The following is a 24901-nucleotide window of genomic DNA, read 5'->3' on the forward strand; positions in this document are numbered from 1 at the left end:
AGTTCTCCACACGGGTGGTCAGTAGGGTTTTGAACCTAAGGCCTTTAGTGTTGCAGCATAGACCTCAATCGAGCTAAAGAGTATCTCCATTAGATGGTGACATCAGGGCCACCCAGAGGATTCAGGGGGCCTGGGACAAAACGGGGGAGCGGTGGCGATTGTACTCACCTGGCGGCGGTCCGGGTCTTCGGTGGCATTTCGACGGCGGGGGGGCCCTTCAGTCTCTCTGCGTCTTCGGCAGCACTGAAGGGCCCCACCACCACCAAAATGCCGCCGAAGACCTGGAGTGACTGAAGGGCCTGTCGCCACCAAAATGCGGGGGGGCCCTTCAGTCGCTCCGTGTCTTTGGTAGCACTGAAGGGCCCCCCGTTGCCGAAGACCCAGACCACTGCCGGGCCAGGGCTTGCAGGGCCCCTGCGGGGCCTGGGGCAAATTGCCCCACTTGCAACACACATTTTGCTATTGTATTATCCAACTGTGGTTTTTTTTTGTTTGTTTGTTTTTTTGTTTTCACCAGCAGCCACTGTTTCCCATAGCAGTTTGTTATTGTTTGCAGTCAAGGCTAAGTTTATGTCTGGGTTCCATCCAGAATACAGAGGTCTAGTAGAGTATCATGGTTCAGGGTAATCCCTGTACTATTTCCATGTGTTCTGAACTGGATCATTGTCCTTTTCTTTAGGTTTACAGGCAAGTAATACAGTGCCCTGTTACAACCTTTGCTTCATAGCTGTTAAAATTTCAGGAGGTTAGTAAAGATAATGCAACTGGACAGAGAACTGTAAAGGAAGCTTATCTGGAGGATGCTCTGCAGCTATACACTTAATAAAGGAATTTTGTGATGACGGTGAATAGTTTGACTCGTGCAGGCTGTTAATCTTGCTCTGGCCAGCAGTTGTGCAATACTTGAGCATGGCCTTAACCCCTTTCATTCCTTAAAGGAAAAAAAGTGAAGTCCTACAAAGAGGCGCTTATATTGTCCTTTAGATGTCTATGGTCAGACTATGGCTAGCCCTGTGCAGATAAACAATAGGGAAATGCCATGAGCTTTTCTCCAACCCACTTTCACTTCTGCAGGATCCAGCTATAAAATGGGTGTAGAATGCAAGCACTACATGACACATCCCCTACTATCATAGGACTGCATCTTTAAAATCAGAGTCTAGCCCCTAACATGAATTCAAGGTAGTGATATTGTTTGGATGCAACAAACTGAGTTTGATTCTTGCTATGGAGCTTGTGAAATGGTTTGCTTTAAAGATGAAAGAAAATTCACTTAAGGAGATATTTATTTTGGTCCATTAGACTGTGTTAAGTACCATGAATGCTTCTCCAGGTCTATAATGCCACGTCTCCAGTATAGCGTACATTACAATTACTAAATCAAAAAGTAAACAGATGTACAAATGAGTTTAATGTCCTTCTACTGTGAAGCTGTTTCTGGTTAAAAATATTCAGGTTTTTTTCTCTGCTCAATGCTGGTGAGGGGTTGAAATAGATAAGGCTGCTTTTCTTTATAACACTCAGGATATGTCTGCACTACAACAGCAGAGCTGCAACCCTGGATCTCTACTGTAGAGAAAGATGTTCTCTACATTGATGGGAGGGTTTTTTCTGTTGATGTAGTTAATCCACCTCTCCAAGAGGTGTAGCTAAATGGATGGAAGAATTCCGTTCCAAAATGTTTTCAGGATTAGGTTGACCTAACTATATTGCACAGCGCTGTGAAAAATTTTGCACCCTGAGCAATGTAACTAGAATGATTTAATTTTTAGGCGTAGACCAGGCCTTAGTGACTCAGCCAAGAAAATGTGGTCTGTTTTCTTGTATCACTTGCAGCCTCTAACTCAGTGGTTCTCAAACTTTTGTATTGGTGACCCCTTTCACATAACAAGCCACTCAGTGTGATTCCCCCTTATAAGTTAAAAACATATTTTTTATATTTTACACTATTATAAATGTTGGAGGCAAAGCGGGGGTTTAGGGGTGGAGGCTGAGAGCTCACAGCCCCCATGTAATAACCTTGTGATCCCCTGAGGGATCATGATTCCCAGTTTGAGAATCCCTGCTATTATCAACCTCCTGTGCTGCAGTTGACCAAAAACATGTTTGACAAGCATTTAGCTGCCTGTGAAAAATAATACGTTTTACTGTTTTAACCTGATTCTGACCTGACCTGGGACACTCTGAATTGGCATTTGTGCTCAGTGGAAAAAATCTGTCTTGATGTGCCAAGTCAACTGCACTCACTGCTCAGCAGCTGCTATGGGCAACCTATATCTGCCTTGTCCTGTGGAGAAGCTGGGTGAACATGCTGGCATTAACAACTGAACAGTGCCAGACAATTCTGAGTAAAAGCCCGGGTGGATGGAAGACTTTTCTTGTCAGTAAATTGAGGATTAATGAGATTGTGTAAGGACAGGAAACCATTGTCCATTTTCTGGGAGGATTAAGTGTCCACTGAAACACGATTATATTTACAGGATAACTGCTGGGCCATCTGTGAAATAAGTGTTGTCTACTATGCTAAAGGGCTTGACCCTTCCCGAAGTTACCTTTAAAGCTACATGTTAAACCGAAAAGGGTAGATTTGCCTTGTTCCTGAATAGGATTTAAGGCCAAATCCTATTGACCAAAGAGCTTAGTCCATTGTAGGAAATACTCTGTATCTAACAGGATCAGGCCTATTGTAGCATCCCATACCTCAGAGAAACTTCCCAATACTATTTAAAAGTGATAAACCTGCTGTAAAAATAGTTACTTTTTTCCCTCAGCTGTGATGTTTTTTCCTTAAAGTTATGGTGCCTGGTGTACCAGGAGGGCAATCTTCAGTCCTGGATCAGTGACAAGTTTAAGGTCCTATAGCTTGTGACTCATCAGGGATATGGATGGGAAAGTTATATTGCTGTTAAAAAGAGATTTTTCAGCTGCTTGGTGTGGTTTGCAGTGACTAGTGGGCGATGTCATTGTTCTGTGAATGCAGAGTTGGGTTTCAGTAGCAGTTCGTTCAGCCGTTGCGTTTCTGAGAAATTCCCCTGTTCAAAAAAGTCCTGTGCTTATTGTGACTCTCTGGTCGATGTTTTAAGTTAATTCTTCTAGTTTGTTATTGGAGCTTTGCTGTTTGTGTCTATTGGAAACAGTAATCCCAGGGAGGAAGGAAAGTCATTCAAATCCCAGCCTTAAACACAAAAGCCATTTTTTTCTGTTTCTTCCCTTGCTCCTTCTTTTCCAGTCCTGGGGTTGTCTTGGGGTCTCCATCTCCTCCTTGTGTTGTCGCTTCTTCTCTTCCTCTCTCCACCTTGCGGGTCTGTGATTCCTTCTTGCCATTGAGTGATTATGTGGAATAAGGCCCATCCCTCCTTCCAGAGGCTCAGCAACTGGCCTCATTGGCAGAAGTGCTAGGGGCGGGGAAAGGACTGAATTGAGGTCTGTTTTCAGGCTCTGTCTCCTTCTCCCATGCTTTGTTGTAGGTCTCCCCATGCCAAGTCTTGAGCTTCAGTGGTCAAGCTACGCAAGGTTAGAACTGGGTTCAGCTTCTCCCTTCCCAGTCCTCCTGGCATGCAGCCACTTTGAGCAGGATCTGTAATATCAAGCAGAGGGTTCTTAATGTGCACATAGATTTGTCCTCTTCCACCGCATAGCAAAGGACTGCATGCCCATTCATCCCAAGCCAAGATAAGTCAAATTGTGGGTGCCATGCTATCCCATAATTACACAATGAATGTAGCCCTGGGACGATGGGCCTAGTTATCAGGTGTAGTTCCTCACAGTTTTTGGTATTTCCTATTCTCCTATCTGCATCAAAAATCCCAACATTTCTGTGCAAATTTCCCCATACATTCATTTGAATAAGGCATTATGCTCTTCCTGCCCTATCATTGTGCTGTTATTGTGGATGCTCTGTTAAACAGCTGCAGCATGACAATTCTGAGATGGTTGCAACTCACTGATGGGAGAAGTGATTCCTATGTGTCGTTACCAGCAAGTAGTATGGAGTGTCCTTAAAATACATCTGTATCTTCTTAGATAAACATCATTATATATATTGTTGGTCCAGTTCTCACTTCCCTGTGGTCCTTTGATGCTGTTCTGGCAGCAAAAATCTATAAAGGGGGAAGAAGCTGCCTCCTGAGAATAACTCCTGCGTAGGGCCTTCCCAGCTGATCTAGGAGCTTTTTGAAGCTCTTTTGCCAACCATATGGAATGTATGATGATAGGAGGGGAATGTATGATGATAGGAGGAGAAGGCGAGGGAAGGGAGGAGGTGAATTGAGAGGACATAATGCTACTTTTATTCTCTACTTCCCAGGGTCCATTGGGGGAGGGGGAGCCTTTAGAGGCAGAGCATAAGTTAGACTGCTAACTTGCAACTGTTCTAACTTGCACCAAGGGCTGGGCAAGCCCCAGTTGCCCCAGAATATAGGGAGCAGAGGGACAGACTGACTGAAAATGGAATCCTGGGTGGAGCAGGGGACTGAGAGTTGGCACTGATATGTGTTTTGTTCCAAACTTGGCCATTGACTTACTGTGTGACTTTGAGGAAGTCATTTAATTTGTCTGTGTCAGTTTAGCCCAGCTGTAAAACAGGTATAATAATACCCAGTGTAATAACTTCCCTTGATGTGTGCCAATTCCGGTCTATCCTGCATTATTCCATGATTTGTGTGACTGCTGAAATAATGGCATGTTCCAAAAACATAATGCCCTTATGTATCTTGTTCTGACACTTGAGCTTAGTCAGGTAAATAGAAAAATTATAGTGTACAGGCAACACCAGACACCTTGAATTTCATCTGAGAGTATGGATGATTAGAGAGGGAGTTTTGCAAACTAACAGAAGAAAAATCAACACACTTGTAAAGCACATAAGAAGCTTTGACTTCATTTCTGAACTTTAGATAAACTATTTTAAATACCAACCTTACTTTTAAGAGTATTGGTGAAAAATGCTTGACATTGTGAAGGGGAGAAAGCCCAGGCAAATGTAAGTACTGTAGTAGGCCACTGAAGAAAATTTGTAGTTTGTTGCATGTGCCATGATAGTGTCTCATGTTATATTGTTTGTGGCTTTGCAAGGTTTTGGCATAGATGGCTTACTATGTGACCATGAAAATCCACCTTAAAAAAATGTAGGCCTCTTTGGAGGAAATCAAAGTGCAGCCATGTACTATCGATGATAACAATCTTTCAGTATGAAAGATTCACACAGTTCTAGTTACAAAGCTTACACTGTCAAATACACCTATAGTAAGAGATGTGCTCTGTGTATGCAAACATTCTTAGGCCTTGTCTACACTACAAGACTATTTCGAATCAAGTTAGTTCGAATTTGTGGATTCGACCTTATGAAGTCGAATTTGTGTATCCATACTAAATACACTAATTCGAATTTCTGAGTCCACATTCACGGGGCCAGCGTCGACTTTGGAAGCGGTGCACTGTGGGAAGCTATCCCACAGTTCCCGCAGTCCCCGCTGCCCATTGGAATGCTGGGTAGAGCCCCCAATGCCTGCTGGGGGGAGAAATGTGTCGAGGGTGGTTTTGGGTAAGTGTCGTCATTGAACCGTCAATCACAACCTCCCTCCCTCCCTCCGTGAAAGCGCCTGCGGGCAATCTGTTCGTGCACTTTTCTGGTCAGTGACAGCGCGGACGCCACAGCACTGCAAGCACGGAGCCCGCTGCGATCATCGCCGTTTTCTCCTCCTCGCACTTTATCGTCCACGTCTTCCACAGTCAGCTGCTGAGAAATTGGGCTACTTTTCAATGGTGCTGCAAGCACTGGTGGACCATAGGGGACATTTTACAAACATCAACGTCGGGTGGCCGGGCAAGGTTCATGATGCGTGTGTTTTCAGGAACTGTGGGCTGCTCAGACGCCTGCAGGAAGGTAGTTTCTTCCCGGACCACGAAATAACTGTTGTGGATGTGCAGATGCCTATAGTCATCCTCGGGGACCCAGCCTGCCTGCTAATGCACTTGCTCATGAAGCCCTATACAGGCGCCTGGGACAGCGACAAGGAACTCTTCAAATACCAGCGAGCAGCGAGCAGCGTGACCTGTGATTGTTCAGTTTCTTTACAGAGAAGCTGAACCTGCCCCTGTTTCTTTACCCAGTTACTGTTGACTCTCCTCTTCGGTTACATACCCCGTTCACCCCGTTACCCCCACTTCCAGCACACGTGTAAAAATAAAATACATGTCCCATTATTACTTAACAAAGGTTTCTTTATTCATGACTTTTCGTGAAAGGGTTGAAACTGGGACGCAGGCTGTGCTGGGTAGGGTGTGCGGTGATGTAAAGACCGCCTCTAAACTCAAGGAATGACAGGCTCCTGCTCCTAGAGCGGTCCGCAGTGCCGGAAGGCTTCTTTCAACGGAGCCTGCCATCCCTCTTTATGTAATTCTGTGTGCGGGCGGATATGTGACCTCGTGGTGGAGGAGGACGGATACAGATTCCTCAGCTGCGTGACTCAGCGGTCCAGGACAAGGACCGCTGTATAAGATCTGTAACCGCCCTCCCCCGCTGCAAAGTCACATCTCCCCCGCCCACACAGATCCTGGAAACCACCTCCAAAAACCGACCAGGTTGCCTACTGACTGCACCGTGTGTGTGACCCGCTGCTGATCCTGCCCCCGTGTCTGTACCCTGGGAAAGATGACTGTCCTATGCAATTAACCACCCCCTTCCCCACGCCCCCCATTCGAACACAGTCTTCTTTGAAAAAACATAACGGAAACAGTAATTAACAGCAAATCATTTTTATTAATTAAGTAGACAGTTAGGGGATGGGACTGGGATTGGGACTACTGTGAGTCTGGAAGTGAAGGACTTTGGCAAATGTACGGTATGATAGCTTTTGGGTACTTGAGCACTGTGTTGTGGTGCAGTGACAGTATTCACGTCCCCGGCCGCCCCTCCTCCTGATTATTTTCGGTGAGGGGGCTATGGGACTTTGTGGCGGGGGAGGGCGGTTGCAGATACACTGCAGGGGGGCTCTGTCCTCCTGCGGTCCTGCAGAACATCCACAAGGCGTCTGAGCGTGTCCGTTTGCTCCCTCACTAGTCCAAGCATTGTTTCAGTCGCCTGCTTGTCTTCCTCACGCCACCTCTCCTCCCGTTCGCTGTGTGAGCGCTGGCCCAGAGAGACGGTCTCCCTCCACTGGCTCTGCTGGTCCGCCTCTGCTAGGTAGCAGCCCATACGTTCCTCGAACATCTTGTCCCTTGTCTTTTTCTTTCGCCGCCTAATCTTCGCCAGCCTCTGCGAGGGGGATGCTGTGGCAGGTCTGGAGACAGTGGAAGCTGTGAGATGGGAAACAGGGAGTGAATTCCTTGCAAAGATACATTTTTGCGAACAATTAACTGAGTCTAGGCTGTCTCTGTGAATTCTGGGTTGAGACCCCTGTGCCTGCTGGGGTAGAAATCATTTTCGCGGTGGATTCTGGGTAAATGTCGCCAGTCATTCCTTCCTCCGGGAAAGCAACGGCAGACAATCATTTCAAGCCCGTTTTCCCAGAATTGCCCTGGCATACGCCATAGCGTGGCAACCATGGACACTGTTTTGCCTTTTGTGTATGTCACCGTATGTGTACTAGATGCTGCTGACAGAGGCGGGCCAGCAGCGCTACACAGCAGCATGCTTTTGCTTTTGCATGACAGCAGAGATGGTTACCAGTCATATTGTACCATCAACCATACCATAAATTGGTAATAAGATGGTAATAAGATGGGCATGGTTACCTGTCCTTTTGCACTGCCCCATTTGGGGCTGTCATAAGTGCCCCTGGCCGAGCAGCCAGGGGCGCAAAAGCCAAAATTGGGAATGACTCCCTGAGTCAATCCCTCCTTTTTGGTATCTAAAAATAGAATCAGTCCTGCCTAGATTATGGGCAAGTGTACTAGAGAACCACTGTGTCATAGAACCAGAGAGCACAGCTGCTCTGTGTCTGATCCTGCATAAATTATGAACTGTATGCTATTCACAGGGGGTGCTCCTGCAACAACACCACCTGTTCATTCCGTTCTTACCCCAGCCTTCCTGGGCTACCACACCATTGTCCCCCGACTTGTGTGATGAAGTAATAAAGAATGCAGGAATAAGACACAGTGACTTGTTTGTGAGAAATGACTGGAAGGAAGCCTCCAGCTGCAATGATAGTCCAGGCAGGACATTAAGGAGTGTGGATGAAGGAGCCCATCATCGCTCTGCTAGTTCAGGGGCAATCGAATCTTTTATTTACAATGAAGGGTGGGGGCTGATGGAGCTCAGCCCCCTGTTGCAATGATGAGGACGGTTACCAGCCATATTGCACCATCTGCCATGAAAAATTAGGGACAGGCGCCCTTGATCGACCTTACTGATGCTAGTCGGCATGGTTACCAGCCCTTTTGCACTGCCCCATGTGCTAATAGGCTGATGATGAGGACGGATTTCCATCGTTTTGTACCATCAGCCATCCATAGCGTGGGGGAGCAAGGATGTTGGTGTTGAGTGCTGCACCATCGCGTCTATCTGCAGCATTCAGTAAAGATAGGGTGACATGTAAAAGAGTCAACAGAGGATTGTTTTCACTTCTGGTGGTGGGTGGGGTGTGTGCGCAAATTGCCGAACTATGCCCTGACCCACCGCAGACACTGTGTTTGACCCTAGAAGCATTTGGAGCTCATCCAAGAATGCAAATACTTTTCGGAGACAGCAGGAACTGTGGGATACCTTGCATCCTCATTCCCCCCTCCCTCCATGAGCGTCCATTATATTCTTTGGCTTTCCGTTACGCTCGTCACGCAGCTGCGTGCTGAGTCTGTGCTATGCCGTCTGTCCGTAGATTTTTTAAAAATACTTTGGACCAGGCGTAAAATTACAGTAATTACCCTAATTAGATGCAGGAGTCTCCGAGCGAGATCACCCTGAGGAGGGTCACTGAAGGAGATAGAGAGTGCATGCTGCGTGGAAGCTAGCACGAACCAGGGCCCGATAGCGCCGTGCTCGGGGAGGCAGTGCTCCCTGAGTACCTCATGAAAGCCTTGCGCGGAAAACTGTGCTACCACGGAGCACCCAATAAGGCAGCTCTCCTCAGGAACCTCCTGCTGATGCTTTTCGATTAACGCAAGGAGAGCTTCGTGGAGATCTCCAAGGATGATTTCTGTTCTATCCCCATATATAGAGAGTCCTCCTTTTCACACAGTTAAGATTCCTGTTATATTAAGAATAAAAGTTAACATGGTTAAAGCACTTACCGACTGCTCCTTCCCCTGATTCAGGGTCCGGGTTAATGGCCGGGGAGGGTTGTTGGGGGATCTCCGTGACGGTGATGAATAGATCCTGGCTGTCGGGGAAACCAGCGTTGTAAGCGCTCTCGCCTGCCTCGTCCTCTACAAACCCTTCCTCATCTTCCCCGTCCGCGAACATCACCGAGGAACTGGCCGTCGACACTGTCCCATCGTCAGAGTCCACGGTCACTGGTGGGGCAGTGGTGGCAGGCTCCGTAGCGTCCGTTTGCCGCTTTGATTTTTTGGTAGCCTTGTCTGGGGTCCTTGATTTTCACGCGGCGCTGCGTTGCATCCCGCCTGTATCCTCTGTCTCTCATGGCTTTGGAGACCTTCTCGTAGGTCTTCGCATTCCGTGTTTTGGAGCGCAGCTCCGAAAGCACAGACTCCTCGCCCCACACACCGATCAGATCGAAGAGTTCCCAGTCAGTCTATGCTGGGTCCCTCTTTCTATTCACAGATAACATGAACTCCTCTGCTGGAGAGCTCTGCATCGTTGCAGGTGCTGCGGAGCTTGCCCCGAAGTCCAGCCAGGACGTCAGATTCAAAGTGCCCAGACAGGAAAATGAATTCAAATTTTCCCGGGTCATTTCCTGTGTTGCTGGTCAGAGAATCCAAGCTCGGACTGCTGTCCAGAGCGTCAACAGAGTGGTGCACTGTGGGATAGCTCCCGGAGCTACTAAGTTCGATTTGCATCCACACCTAGCCTAATTCGAGCTAGCCATGTCGAATTTAGCGTTACTCCACCTGCCGGGGTGGAGTACCAAATTCGAACTAACGAGCCCTCTAGTTCGAATTAAATGGCTTCCTGGTGTGGACGGTTGAGCGGTTAGTTCGAATTAACGCTGCTAAATTCGAATTAAAGTCCTAGTGTAGACCAGGCCTTAGAATGGACGCTTAACAGAAATGAACTGGCTGATTCATGACCAGGCTCTGCAGTACTTTGGCTATAGTCAATATATCTTTGTTTTTAAATTATCAGGATGTGGCCAATGACCACCTGTTTACTTAGCTTGTATGTTGTACCTGTCCACTGCTCACTGTTGATTTGCTGTGTATTAGACTGTAAGCTGTTCAGGGCAGAGCCCATGTTGTCTTTTATCTCAGGCTCTAAGTGACAATGAGTGTTCACTTTTTAAACTTAGCATTATACGTTTAGGTTTTGTGGAATATTTACCAAAAACACTTACATTTTTTAATGAAAAATATATGGCGATGTATTGTTTTGTTACTTTATTTAGGGAAAGCACAACCCTACTAAAAAGAGATACGAATCAACTACATATGGAAACTTGAAACTAGAATTCACAGCTCATGATAGAATGTAAAACTGAACTGGGCAGCAATGGTTGTTTGAAGAAGAAACTTTGAGGCTGAAAATAAATACAGTAAATTGAAGGATCAGGAGGGAAAGTCCCTTTGGATGTGTTAACGTTTTTAATAGGTAGGTAGCTACCTGTAAGAAGATATGAAATTTTCAAGGAGGTTCTCTGTGCCATTGAAAAATCAATGATTGCATCCAGGATGTGAATAGACCAGTGTTCACCTCTGGGTGTGACTATGTTATGAAGCGCCACAGCCTGCTGCCACCACCAGAGTTTGTTATAAAGGTTTATTTAAAAGGATACAGTCAAAACAGGATACAACGCCACCATGATCTCCCAATCGCCACATGCTGTGCTTCTAGGAACATCTGTGTCCATGTCCTCATCAGTATAGTAATCATGCTGTCGTCGCTTCCTCACCCGGTTTTGCAGGTACTGCACATACTGCTGGATAATGCCAGAGTTATTTACAATGGTAAAAACTGCAGCAGAGATCTGAGCAGGCTCCATGATTGCTGCGCTATGGCACCTGCACGGGTAATCCTGGAAAAAAAGGTGCAAAATGTAGGAGAGTTGTTTGATTCAAGATGGCCGATAAAAGGTGGGAAATGGTTGTCTTCTGTAGCTTTCATGGAGGTGGGAAGCTTGCTAGAGCTGCAAGAGCGGGAGAGCAGAGTTTGTGGCGGAAGCTGTGTGGCTCAGTTTATGATGGCCGAAAAATAGCAGGAAATGGTTGCCTTCTGTAGCTTCCACGTGAGCCCAGGACCATGGAGAAATTTGCTAGTGCTGCAAGAGCGGGAGAGCAGAGTTTGCGGCAGAAAATGTGCTGCTCGGCTCACAGTGGCCGAAAAAAGGCGGGAAATGGTTAGATAAAAGAGTAGATAGAAAGACGAGTGGACATGCGAGGTGGATTCATAATACATAGTACCATGAGACAGTTGGTGCACCGCCTGCTGGCAGTATGGTGTCTGCCGTAGCTTTCACGGACAGAGGAGTGAGTGACGACACACACCCAGTAACACCCACGAGAATGTTTTTCCCCATCATGCACTGGGAGCTTAACCCAGAATTCCAGTGGGCGGTGGGAACTGTGGGATAGCTACTCACAGTGCACCACTCCGACATTCGATGCTAGCCTTGGTATTGGGGATGCATTCCGCCGAATTCACGCGCTTTAGTGGGGGGACACAACACCGAATGTATAAAATCGCTTCTGAAAATTTGAATAGAATAATTTTGAATTAATTTCGTACTGTAGACATACCCTTAATTTTAAAAAATTGTTCACCCTCCCCATTTATAATAGAACATTGGAAGTTTGAAGCTGAAATCTGGTTCCTTACCAAGAAGTTTCTAGCCTCAGTTTCCTCCCCCAACCCATGTAAATAAAATTATATCTAGTGTCTGTTTCCAGAATCTATCTGAACTGTTTGCCCAATCACCTATGTATCATAGCTCAGGTGTACTGTATGGTGGTTCATGAGTGCTTAGTTGAAGACACTGATTATTTTTTCCTTAAAGAGCACTGACTCCTCCGTTTCAAATAAAATAGAATACAAGCATACACAGAAGGAATTACACAGATTTTAAAAAATGGTTGGTCACAATTTGGGCCCGCAAACCCTATCTCTTTAAGAGCTGAAGCAGGGTATGCAGAGTTCAGCTGAATTCATTTAAGAAAGACAGAAAACAGTAAACGGAACTCTTTGCCAAGTTCTCTAACTTTTTTGTGTGCAAGAGAGTGAAGAGGGCATTTGTATTCTTTCAACATGTTAAACTTTTCTAATTTGTAAAATATCTGTTAACAGAGACCTAAGGCTGTTGACAGATCAAGAGGTTTAGTATATTTCAGAACCTTTTGGCATTCAGCAACCATAATAAATACTTGAGGTGGCTTTCTTTGATCATGAGAACAGGTGTTGTGTCTGTAGGAAAGTGGATGGAAACTTAACACCCACAAATGTACAGTAATACTTGCTCTGATTTCTCCATTTCAGTATAGAAGTGATTAAAACTATTTCCTGTGGCCCTATCATAGAAACCATAATTTTACTTTTTTTCCCTAGAGTAAATGATGAACATGCATTTTCCTCACTATTAGTTATGATGACAGCACCTATAGCTGTTTAGGACCAGATTCTCTCCTCATTTTACATCTGTGCAGTGGCACGGATTTAACTGAGTATTTGGCCTTTGGTCTGAGCTTTGAAATCAGAGACAAACTCTGCAGTCACTGATACTTATGCTGTCCTGATGTAAATGAGAGCAGAAATTGACCCTATGGTCCTGATCCTTCTCACAGTTACACTAGTGTCATTCCAAAGTAACTCCATTGACTACAACCTTAGCTAATGCTGGAGTTATGCTGGGGTAGCTATGTACTGAATTTGGTCCTGTGTGTGTTACAGGGAAAAGTGTCACCGAAAATAACTTGTTAAGATATTTAATTATGAATTGCTCTGAAACTGTCTTGGTAACATACTGAACCTGCTGCATTTGAAATACTAGTATATGACATTTCTGTAAAGCAAAGGCCACGTCCCTGTTGAATAATCAAATTGCTCAGCTGATCTGCTTCTTCCCGAGTGTTTCTACAACGTCTCTTTGCCAACGTTTGTGTCGCTGTGGATGGTTAGCACTGCCTGTAGTAGCATTAGATTAGATGGCCCTTGTCTCTTCTCCATTCTGCTACTTCGGTGGTGTGAGTTTGCATTCTCCTCTCTCCTTTCCTACTGACAGGCTCTGTGAAGACCATTCATATGGTTCTCTTGTACTAGGTCTTTTCCATGGTTATCAGGAGCATCCAGCATAGCTGCTTTGTCAGGAGCGTGTGATATATCCCCCCTCCTTCTTTGTGTGCTATATCGCCTGTGGTCAGATCTGTGTCAGAAAGGGGGAAAGTCAGTCCAGTGCAGAGAGCCCAAATAATGCCCTTCACACCACTTAACCCCAGAAGGCCAAAGACTGGTCTCATTGGATCAGCCCTCATGGGCTTCCATTGTATCAAGGTTTGGCCCTGAATGCAAGGCTGACATGGGTCTTAATTGGTATGAGGGGCTTGCGTAGGGCTTCTGCACAGGGCTAACTTTCATCCTGAGAGAGGATAAAATAAGAAAAATGTTTTCATCTGGAAACAGGGTGTAGGGGAATTTGAATGACTTTTCAATGAAGTTTCTTGTTTGGTTGAATTTTTCCATTAGCATTTGCACAACTTTGAAAATAGTCTTTTAAGTTTTATTTTTTCTTTACCAAGCAGTCAGTGCAGTAGCAATCAACAATCACTTCTTTAAGAGAATGCACACAGATTGCATGCCCTCTGTCTTTCCCTGCAAGGTAAAAGTCTTGATCCTCTGTCTTTGAGCCGACAAGGACATGCTGTTCCTTTCAGTTTCATATTGTCAACGTCCACTTCCTGACCATGCCTCCGTAGTAATGAAGGACTTTTATTTTGTTTTTTAAGCAAAACCAATTTGAATGTGTCCATGGAAATTCCGGACTCTTCAGTATCGTGTCTGGTAGAAGACTTGACAAGATTTGCCTGTAGTATTTCCCTCATAAGATATAAGAGGCATGCTTTCTTTTGTCATCTGTGGAAAGCTACAAAGACTTAATTGTGGGGACCTGGGACTTGGCAGAATTGTGCATTAATGAAGTGTGTTGGGTTTTTTTTTGTTTTTTTTGTTTTTTGGAAGCTTCATTTCCTGCCTTCCAAATTGGGGGGAAAAAATAGGGATCTGAACGTATATCAGTGGATTAATTCATTTGACTGCCATTTCCACCTTTCTTTTTTTGGGGGAGGAGGGGAGGCGGGGAATGCACAGAAGGAATGGGGAGGGGTTGGTTCTGCAGTTTGGAATTTTAATTGCTTGACCACAGTTATTAATTTGCAGTGCAGCAAAAGGGCATGATTATTAATTAGTACAGACTAAAAGGCTCTCTGGAGTTGGGTTGTAGCATCAAGTGGATGAGTTTAGACAGTTTTAGACTGAAATTATTGTCTACCACTACACCAAGCTACAATTATGTAATCACTAGATTTTCAGTCCCTGCAGATTAAACCTTGTATTATGAATACACACTCTGGTGTTTTAAAGAAAAAAATATCCTGAAGTATTAAAATCTCATTCATTTTATAACAGCTGATCTTGTGTACTATTCAGTGGTTTTTCCTATTCCTTTTTATCACATGCTTTTGGTTTTGGTTCATTATAGACCTTAGATTTTTTTAAAAACAGACCAAAACTTAGTGCTTTCTGGAGCTGCTTCTCTTTCAATTAGGGTTGCCAGGCGTCACCAACAGTGAGTCCTGTGGCCCCTTAAAGACTAACAGATGTATTGGAGCATAAACTTTCGTGGGTGAATACCCACTTCGTCAGACGCATGCTCCAATACATCTGTTAGTCTTTAAGGTGCCACAGGACTCTTTGTTGCTTTTTACAGATCCAGACTAACACAGCTACCCCTCGGGTTTTTTACCGGAACTCCTGGTTAAAAGGGGACCCTGGCGGCTCTGGTCAGCACTGCTGACTGGGCTGTTAAGTCTTGTTGGCAGCATAGGCAGGCTCTCTATCTGGCTCTGCATGGCTCCTGGAAAGCTGCCTTCATCTCCCTCTGGTTGCTAGATGGAGAGACAGCCACTGGGGCTCTGCGTGCTGCCCCTGCCCCCAGCGCCAACTCAGCAGCTCTCATTGGCCAGGACCCGTGGCCAATGGGAACTGAGGGGGCAGTGCCTGCAGGCGCGGGCAGTGCAAAGAGCCATGTGGTCACATCTCCGCCTAGGAGCCACAGGGAGATGTCGCTGCTTCTTGGAAGCTGCCTGAGGTAAGTCCCACCCGGAGCCTGCACCTCAAACCATCTTCCATGCCCCAGCCCTGAGCCCCCTCCTGCACCCCAAACCCTGGACCCACCTCATAGCCTGCACCCCCAGCCAGAATCTTCACCCTCCAACCCCCCGTGCCCCAGCCCGGATCCCCCTCCCGCACCCTGAATCCTTCATTTCTGGCTCCACCCTGGAGCCTGTACCCCTAGCCCAGAGCCCTCACCCGCTCCCGCACCCCAACCCTCTGCCCCAGCCTGGTGAAAACGAGCAAGGGTGGAGGAGAGAGAGGAGGGATCGAGTGAGCGGGGGCAGGGCCTCGGAGAAGGGGTGGGGCTGGGGGCAGGGTAAGGGTGTTCGATTTTCTGCAAGTAGAAAGTTGGCAACCTTACTTTCAATCGCTCTTAGGACTTGTGTGTCACTAGCCTGGTCTACACTACACGTTTAAACTGGTTTTAGGAGCATTAAACCGATTTAACGCCAAACCCGTCCACACTAAGAGGCCCTTTATATTGGTATAAAGGGCTCTTTAAACCGGTTTCTGTACTCCTCCCTAACGAGAGGAGTAGCGCTAATATCGGTATTACCATATCGGATTAGGGTTAGTGTGGCCGCAAATCGACGGTATTGGCCTCCGAGCGGTATCCCACAGTGCACCACTGACCGCTCTGGACAGCAATCTGAACTCGGATGCAGTGGCCAGGTAGACAGGAAAAGCCCCGTGAACTTTTGAATATTTCCTGTTTGCCTAGCGTGGAGCTCAGATCAGCACGTGTGGCAATGCAGTTAAAAATCAAAATAAAGAAAGAGCTCCCGCATGGACCATGCGGATGTGATCGCTGTAAGGGCAGGCAAATCTGTTCTATGAGCGCTCCATTACAGAAGATGAAATTCAAAATCATTTTTAAAAAATCTCCAGACAGACGCCATAGCAGGGGCTCAGCGCACTGCTGCATGACAAACGTAACGAAAAGCCAAAGAATCAAATGGACGCTCATGGACTGGAGGACTCAAGCTATCCCACAGTTCCTGCAGTCTCCGAAAGTATTTGCATTCTTGGCTGAGCTCCAAATGCTTCTAGGGTCAAACACAGTGTCAGCGGTGGGTCAGGGCATAGCTCGGCAATTTACGCACCCCCCCACCCACCCCCAGAAGTGAAAGGGAAAACAATCCTCTGTTGACTCTTTTACATGTCACCCTATCTTTACTGAATGCTGCAGATAGACACGATGGTGCAGCACTCAACACCAACATCCTTGCTCCCCCGCCCCTCTATGGGTGGCTGATAGTACAATAAGACTGATACCCATTGTCATCATCAGCCTATTGGCATATGGGACAGTGCAAAGGGACTGGTAACCATGCGTACTAGCATCAATGAGGTCAATGAAGGGCGCCTGGTCCTAATTTTTCCTGGTAGATGGTACAGTATGGCTGATAACCATCGTCATCATAGCAACAGGGGGCTGAGCTCCATCAGCCCCCACCCTTCATGTGTAAAGAAAAGATTCAATTGCCCCTGGACTAGCAGAGGGATGCTGGGCTCCTCTCCTCCACACTCCTTACTGTCCTGTCTGGACTCTCATAGCAGCTGGAGGCTGCCTTCCACTAATTTCTCACTAACAAGTCACTGTGTCTTCTTCCTGCATTCTTTATTACTTCATCACACAAGTGGGGGGACAATGCTACGGTAGCCCAGGAAGGCTGGGGGAAGAATGGAATCAACAGGTGGGGTTGTTGCAGGAGCACCCCCTGTGAATAGCATACAGCTCATTATTTCTGCTGGATCTGACACAGAGCAGCTGTGCTCTCTGGTTCTATGATACAGTGGTTCTCTAATACACTTGTCCAAATTCTAGACAGGACTGATTCTATTTTTAGATACCAAAAAGGAGGGATTGACTCTGGGAGTCATTCCCAATTTTGGCTTTTGCGCCCCTGGCTAAGAGCAGCCAGGGGCACTTATGACAGCAGCAAATGGTGCAAAACGACTGGTAACCATGCTCATCTTTTTACCAATTTATGGATTGGTAGATGGTACAATATGGCTGATAACCATCTCTGCTGTCATGCAAAAGCAAAAGCATGCTGCTGTGTAGCGCTGCTGAATCGCCTCTGTCAGCGGCATCTAGTACACATACGGTGACAGTGACAAAAGGCAAAACAGGCTCCATGATTGCCATGCTATGGCATCTGCCAGGGCAATCCAGGGAAAAAAGCCGCGAAATGCTTGTCTGCCGTTGCTTTCCCAGAGGAAGGAGTGACTGACGACATTTACCCAGAACCACCCGCGACAATGATTTTTGCCCCATCAGGCACTGGGATCTCAACCCAGAAATTCCAAGGGGCGGGGGAGGCTGCGGGAACTATGGGATAGCTACGGAATAGCTACCCACAGTGCAATGCTCCAGAAATCGATGCTAGCCTCGGACCGTGGACGCACACCACCGATTTAATGTGTTTAGTGTGGCCGCGCGCACTCGATTTTATACAATCTGTTTTACAAAACCGGTTTATGCAAATTCGGAATAGTCCTGTAGTATAGACGTACCCACTGTGTCTGAGAGGGAACACCAGCTCTGGAATTTTCTGATCCTAACATAAAACTCATTACCTTCTCTTTTCCCATTAATATTTTGATTCTGTATTGCAGTTTTTCAGTGTTAGGGCCTAACCTGTTGAAGCGAATGGTAAAACTCCCATTGAAGTCAGTGGGTTTAAGGCCCTTTTGATACCAGAGTATGGAATAGAAATGGTTGGGCCCATAATGTCTATTACCATAATCCTGCTTTTAGTTTTGCCCACCCCCATTGACTCAGTGATGGCATATGCATTGGAAATATACACAATACAAAAATATTTATGTAATATACATAGGGTCAAATTCTGCCACCCAATACAACCATGAACCCTGCTATGTTTATATGCCATCATTGTTAGAGAGAGAGAGGGTGCGTGAGGTAATACCTTTCATCGGACCAACTTCTGATAGTGAGAGAGCCAAGCCTTTGAGCTACACAGAACTCGTCCTCAGGTCTCTGAAGCTTGAAAGCTTGTCTCACCAACAGAAGCTGGTTCAATAAATATTGCCTCACCCCCATTGTCCTTCTAACATCTTGGGACCAACATGGCCACAACAATACGTCATTTTTATAGGATCGCTCTCTATATATTTATTTTTAAAAAAGAATATTTGAACACACAAGCGCATTAAAGCCCTTCTGGAAAAAACTCTGTGGAACTGAATAGGGACAAAACCAAGAGAGTTCTGTAGAAATAGGGTTCAGTAGAAATTACTCTAAAAATCAGTAAACTTTAGTTCCTCACTGTTCCTTCTACAGTTTTTTTTTCTTTTTTCTTACTTTTATACCAGCCTATAGAATTCTATAGCACGGAAGTAATTCTCTATCAAATTCTATCAGTGGGTTTTTTTTTTCTTTTTGCATTAAAGCCTGGGATTTTCAAAACTTCCTGTGGAAGGGCTTGGCTACACTTACAAGTTGCAGCGCTGGTGGAGGCTTTCCAGCGCTGCAACAACACCCCGTCCACACTTGCAGGGCACAACCAGCGCTGCAACTCCCTGGTTGCAGCGCTGGCTGAAAACCCATCCCGGCAGGGGTATAAGGAGTGCAGCGCTGGTGATCCAGCGCTGCCCAGCAGGTGTGGACACTCACCAGCGCTTTACCTGTCCTCCAGGGAATAAGGAGGTATCCCAGAATTCCTGTTCAGCCACTCTGCACATCAGTTTGCACTCTACTGCTCTTGGCTCAGGTGACCCGCCCTGTAAATGCCCCGGGAAATTTAAAAATCTCCTTCCTGTTTGCTGCAGCCAGGTGTGGAGTGCAATCAGTTTTAATCAGTTACAGGTGACCATGCCTCCACGCGGCAAACGAGCCCCAGCATGGAGCACTGGTGAATTGCAGGACCTCATCAGTGTTTGGGGTGAGGCATCTGTTCAGGCACAGCTGCGCTCCGGCCGTAGGAATTACGATATCTTTGAGCAGATATCAAGGGCCATGCTGGATCGGGGCCATGATCGGGACGCAGTACAATGCAGGGTGAAAATTAAAGAGCTGCGGAGTGCCTATTACAAAGCCCGAGAGGGGAATCGACGATCCGGAGCTGCTCCCACGACCTGCCGTTTTTACAGGGAGATGGATGAGATACTTGGGGGTGACCCCACTGCCAATCCCAGGATAACGATGGACACTTCTGAGCAGGCTGGGGGACAGGAGGAGGAGGCGGAGGAGGCGGCGGAGGCGGAGGCGTGGGGGGGGGAGGAAACCGCGAGTGAAGCTCCTGGCATGGGGGAAGAAACCGCAGATTCCCTGGAGGCATGCAGCCAGGAGCTCTTCTCAAGCCAGGAGGAAAGCACCCAATCGCAGCAGCCAGCAGTTGCAGAAGGACAAGCAGAGGAGCGTGTTACCGGTAAGCGGCTTTTATTTTCTGGGTGAAATGTTTCTGGAGAGGAGGGGGGGTTATGGATGCATGCATGCCAGCCTCTAGATGTGGAATAGCCCGTTGATGTGGTCTATCACGTCGCGGTAATCTGCCTCAGTTATCTCAGCAAAAGCTTCATCCAGAGCGTGGGCAATATGCCTGCGCAGGTTTATAGGCAGAGCCACTGTGTCCCTTGTCCCAGTGACGGTGACGCGTCCGCGCCACTCTTCTGCCAGTGGTGGGGGGACCATTTCTGAACACAGGCAAGCCGCATAGGGTCCCGGGCGGAATCCACATTGCTCTAAAAGAGCCCCCCGCTGTTCCCTAGTGACTCGCAGTAGGGAAACATCTTCCAGGATTAAGTCCTGTGAAAAATGTTGGGAGACTCTTTAGTGAAGAGATAGGGAGATAAGATCACCCCTGCATCTGCATTTCACTCAACCCCTCTAGCACTCCAGATTACCCGAAGCAACCAGCTCCCCTCTTACACCCAAGCCCCACTTCTCCCCATATAAGCACTGCTCACTCACCATGTCGTGGCTTCTGTAGTGTTATGCGTGTGGGTAAAAGAATGCTTAAATAAGAACTCACTCCCTCAGTGTAACAATTCATGTCTGGAGATAGTGGATACAATGCTGCCCGTGTTAAATGTTGTCATTTCTGTTTCTACAGTGACCTTGACTACTGGACTGCCCAGATGTTCAACATCACAGAGGCTTCAAAATTTGAGAAAAAATCCCCGAAAGAGCAAAGAAGACATGCTGAAAACTGTTCTTAATCAGTCTGCTCGAGAGAGTAAGGACTTGAAGGATTGGCGAGAGAAAGAAAGCAGGACACGCAAGAGAAATGCAGTGGCCAAGAGGAAAACCACGGAGCGGCTGCTAAGCATCCTGGAGCGCCAAGCGGAGTCTATAGAGTCACTCGTTGCCATGCAAGCAGAGCACTACCGTGCTACTCCCCCACCCGCCCCGTCCTTTGTGCCTTGTGCCCCAATGTCAGCTCAAACCACCTTTCCCCAGCATCCAGGTTCTTACCACCACCAGCTGCCTCCAACACCTGTATGTTCCCCAACCAGCCCTGATACCTACCACCACCCTTACCCTCTGCATTCAACCCCCATCACCATGCAGTATATGAACCCTGAAGTGCAGGATTCATTAAACAGCAATCCAGACAGGGCATATGCAAACTTGTGACTGTACAGTTCACCAACCCACACCCCTGCCCTCTTGTGTTCATGAAATGTTGTGTGTCTGTCTGTCTGTCAAGGAAGTTTTTTTCTTTTCAATAAAACAATTCTTGGCTTTGAAAACAGTCTTTATTATAGCAGATAGTGAAAGATACCTTAGCCCAGTAAAGAAAGAGGCACTACAAATCATATTATTATTATGGATAATAGAATAACAGTGTAAGCAGTGCAATTCACTCCCATGCAAGGCAGCAAACATTATTGTTGGCTTTCAGCCTCAAATTCTTCCCTCAAGGCATCCCTAATCCTTGTAGCCCTGTGCTGGGCCTCTCTATTAGCCCTGCTCTCTGGCTGTGCATATTCAGCCTCCAGGACTTGAACCTCGGTGGTCCATGCCTCACTGAATGTTTCACCCTTCCCTTCACAAATATTATGGAGGGTACAGCAAGCGCATATAACCGCGGGGATGCTGCTTTCCCCCAAGTCTAGCTTCCCATACAAGCAACGCCAGCGGGCTTTTAAACGCCCAAAAGCACACTCCACAGTCATTCTGCACCGGCTCAGCCTGTAGTTGAACCGGTCCTTGCTCCTGTCAAGCTTCCCTGTATAGGGTTTCATGAGCCAAGGCAGTAACGGGTACGCGGGGTCTCCAAGGATCACAGTGGGCATTTCGACATCCCCTACTGTGATCTTCCTGTCTGGGAAAAAAGTCCCTGCCTGCATCTTCCTGAACAGGCCACTGTTCCGAAAGATGCGTGCATCATGCACCTTTCCAGGCCAGCCTGTGTAAATGTCAATGAAACGCCCGCGGTGATCCACAAGCGCCTGGAGAACCATAGAGAAATACCCCTTCCGATTAACGTACTCTGATGCCAGGTGGGGGGGGGCCAGAATAGGAATATGCGTCCCATCTATCGCCCCTCCACAGTTAGGGAAACCCATGTGTGCAAAGCCATCCACAATGTCCTGCACGCTCCCCAGAGTCACGGTCTTTCTTAGCAGGATGCGATTAATTGCCTTGCAAACTTGCATCAAAACGATTCCCACGGTCGACTTTCCCACACCAAACTGGTTCCCGACCGACCGACCGGTAGCTGTCTGGAGTTGCCAGCTTCCAGATTGCAATAGCCACTCGCTTTTCCACCGTCAGGGCAGCTCTCAATCTTGTGTCCTTGCGCCGCAGAGTGGGGGCGAGCTCAGCACACAGTCCCATGAAAGTGGCTTTTCTCATACGAAAGTTCTGCAGCCACTGCTCGTCATCCCAGACTTCCATGACGATGTGATCCCACCACTCAGTGCTTGTTTCCCGAGCCCAAAAGCGGCGTTCAACGGTGCTGAGCATTTCCGTAAATGCCGCAAGCACTTTAGTGTCACACGCGGCAGGCAAATCCATATTGATATCATCGTCGGAATCCTCACTGTCACTTTGGAGCTGAAGGAATAGCTGGACTGCCAAACGTGTTGTGCTGGTGACACTCATCAGCAGAGTCCTCAGCAGATCGGGCTCCATTTGCCACAGAAATCGCGATTCACACAGAGAGTAACAGAAAGACACTCACAATGGCGCCAAACGCTGCTGGAAAGAGTGAATGCTGGGATGTGAAGCGATGCACCATGGGGCGCTGGCAAACAGGAAGCGGAATGACCCGCACACTTCCTTCCCCTTCCCACAATACTCAGCGCCAAAACGGCGCCAAAACGGGACGAGGTGCTCTGTGGGATAGCTGCCCACAATGCACCTCTCAATACAGCGCTGGAAAGTGCTGCAAGTGTGGCCACACTGCAGCGCTGGTAGCTGTCAGTGTGGCCACACTCCAGCGCTGGCCCTTCCACAGCTGCATGACCAGCGCTGTAACTCCCAGCGCTGCAACTTGTAAGTGTAGCCAAGCCCGAAGTTAGATATCATTCTCTCAAAAATTCAAGGGAGCTGAAAATCCCAACCAGACTCTACAGGATTTTTCCCTCCTGGGAATTTGCTTAGATTGCACTGTGTTTGGTACTTGGATCCCTGGAAAGCATGTTGTTTTTCTACCCCCTTCTCCTGGTAATATATATCCACTCAGTCCTTTCACAGAGGCTTCTGAAATAGTGCAGCAGCTTGTCATGATGTCACCATTACATTGCATGGAAACTCACTTGGCATGGGGAAGGGAACAGTCTTTGCTTCAGTTCCCAGTATCTTGGGAATTATACTCACATTTCAATGTTCTTGCTTAATGTTTAGATTTCGATCCAAAGGTTTGACTCCAACTTCAGTTTTTCCCCTCTCTCTTTTCTTAATTTTAGAGGGCCCAGTCCTATTGCTTCCCTATGCACATAGCTCCCGTTGAAGAGCGTGGGAATAGCATGCATGCAGTAGCTACCGTATTGGGGCCCAAAGTTTCTTTTGGCTGACGAGTGCTGGTACATCACTAGCACACAGTTTAGTAACCTATCGGAACTTATTTTCAATAGGTAGTTTGAAAATAATCCATTAAAAAAAATATTTAGGCCACGTCTACAGTTGAAAAATTGTTTTTTTCACACCCCTGAATAACTGAAGTTATACTGACAAAAGTGGCAGTATAGACACACCTTATGTCTACGCTACAGCGACTCAGCTGTACCAATGCAGCTGCGCTGCTGGAGTGCTTCTGGTGAAGACACTCAAAGACGATGAGAGAGAGTTTTCCTGTTGGCTTAATAACGTCTGCTTCCGTGAGAGGCCATAACTGTGTCAGCAGGAGACATAGTGCTATTCACACTGGCGCTTAGGTTGGTATAACGTACATCTTTCTGGGGTGTGGATTATCCACAAAATAATTTGTAGTGTAAACTATGGCTATGGCTACACTAGAGAGCTTACAGTGGTGCAGCTGCATCGTTCTCCCGCCGACATAGCACTGTCCACACCGGTGCTTAGGTCAGGATATCTTAGGTCGCTCAGGGGGGTGGCTTATTCGCATCCCTCAATGACCTAAATTATATTATCATAAGTGATAGTATAGACATAGCCAGGGGTCTGATTTTCCTGGGCTCGAGCTCACCCATTATTCCAAGGTGTTTGCAACTGAATAGGATCATTGAGTTCTGAGTGCCACCCCACTGTATGTGTTCTAGGAGGACGTGATACAGCCCATGCCAACCAAGGTGGAATGTCACATACAAAAAGACAGGAATTTCATGATGCTACTTCATGGTATCACCCAGAATTCATAGGTTATACAGACATATCTCTAGATCATCACAAAGGTGAAAGGGTGGACTTGATCATGATCTACAAGCACCTACACTGGGGAGAGAGGGCTGATAGGCAGCTCTTTTATCTAGTGTGAAAAAGGTGTGATGAGATCTAGTGGTTGGAAACTGAAACCAGACAAATTCAGACTAGGTGGGCGAGGTAGTGTCTTTTATTGAACCAACTGCTGTTGGTGAGAGAGACAAGCTTTTGAGCTTACATAGAGCTCCTCTTCAGGTCTACTTCACCCACCTTGTCTCTCCAATATCCTGGGACTTACATGGCTACAACCACACTGCACATTCAAACCAGAAATAAGATGCAAATTTTCAATAGTGAGGTTAGTTAACCATTGCAACAATTTACCTAGGGGTGTGGGGGATTGAAGTCATTAAGTCAAGACAGACTGGATGCCTTTAAATCAAGGCTGGATTATATTTTTTAAAGATATGCTATAGTGCAAAAAAGTTATGGGCTTGATATGGAAATTATGGGCTGAGGTTCTATGACTGGTGTTATGCAGATCTGACTATATGATCATAATGGTCCCTTCTGTGAATCCACCTAGTCGTCTTGCTGTTACCTCTGTTCTCCTTCTCCCAGCCCCTCTTTTGTTTGTTACACCAACTTATTGTGTAATTTTGAAGAAGATT

The 24901-nt window shown here is 46.8% G+C and overlaps 1 protein-coding gene across 1 annotated transcript in view; it reads left to right on the plus strand.

The window, feature by feature from the left end:
- Positions 1-24901, plus strand: part of SNTB1 (syntrophin beta 1) — a 156519-nt gene that overhangs the window by 57251 nt on the left and 74367 nt on the right. The gene's annotated exons all lie outside the window — the stretch shown is intronic.

This window comes from Mauremys mutica, chromosome 2 (genome assembly GCF_020497125.1).
Source record: "Mauremys mutica isolate MM-2020 ecotype Southern chromosome 2, ASM2049712v1, whole genome shotgun sequence".
Lineage (NCBI taxonomy): Eukaryota > Metazoa > Chordata > Testudines > Geoemydidae > Mauremys > Mauremys mutica.